Here is a 600-nt window from a genome sequence, read left to right on the forward strand (position 1 = left end):
CCCTTGAAGTCGTAGATTTGAGGTTGTCAGTCCCTCAGCCTGGAGAAGTTCTGTTCCAAAGTCTGGAACTAACTGAAGATCAAGCGACAGTGTTGAGACTCAAATACTGTCGGAAGGAGAGGTGCAGAGTAGTAGTAGTGAGAATGTAGCCACTACTACTCTGCACCTCTCCTTCCGACAGTATTTGAGTCTCAACACTGTCGCTTGATCTTCAGTTAGTTCCAGACTTTGGAACAGAACTTCTCCAGGCTGAGGGACTGACAACCTCAAATCTACGACTTCAAGGGTGATGGACTGATTACATCGTCTTCACATCTCTACTGCTCCCGCCTACTTTCTGTACTCGACTGAAGTAGCCTACTGTGTAGGCGAAACGTTTCGGAATAAAGTTGCCTAAATGTTGCCCATGTGCCTTATCTACCAAGTATGTAAAGAAAAGGAGAAAGTTAATAGGTTTGCCACAAAGCTGATGTTAGAAATGAGGGAAACCAGAAATGAACACAGGTTACACAAAGCATCGAAGGACAAGCAGACTGAATTACTTGGGCATGAGTGGTAACAGAACATAACAGTATAAATTAAAGCTAGTCATACTGGAGT

This window comes from Cherax quadricarinatus, chromosome 27 (genome assembly GCF_038502225.1).
Source record: "Cherax quadricarinatus isolate ZL_2023a chromosome 27, ASM3850222v1, whole genome shotgun sequence".
NCBI lineage: Eukaryota > Metazoa > Arthropoda > Malacostraca > Decapoda > Parastacidae > Cherax > Cherax quadricarinatus.